The following is a 439-nucleotide window of genomic DNA, read 5'->3' as shown; positions in this document are numbered from 1 at the left end:
TGTGCAATTCCTCTGCTGTATGTTCTGAATCTTCAATTCTCTGCATTATTGACTTGAAAAGACACAAATTAAAAATATTTTTGGATTTTTTAATAATAAGGACAAACCAAAATGCAACAAGAATCAAATGACAATGCATGCAAGACACCAAACTTATCAGTTTGTATACTGCTGACACTAACAAAATGAAAATGCATATGAGACACTCAAAACAATCAAGTCAATAGAATTTCAAAGATCAGAGCAAGTAAATCATCAAGAACATCTTGAAGATCACTTAGACACATGAATGCATGCAATTGACACAAAACTTATGATGAGACACTAGACTTAAACAAGAAATATTTTTGGATTTTATAATTTTGTAAAATTTTTTTGTGTTTTTCGAAAATTAAATGGAAAAAGATATCAAAATTCTTAATGAGAATTCCAGGAATCA

The sequence above is a fragment of the Arachis duranensis genome, unplaced genomic scaffold (assembly GCF_000817695.3).
Source record: "Arachis duranensis cultivar V14167 unplaced genomic scaffold, aradu.V14167.gnm2.J7QH unplaced_Scaffold_83851, whole genome shotgun sequence".
In the NCBI taxonomy this organism is placed as follows: Eukaryota; Viridiplantae; Streptophyta; class Magnoliopsida; order Fabales; family Fabaceae; genus Arachis; species Arachis duranensis.
Note: the sequence above shows the minus strand (reverse complement) of the source record.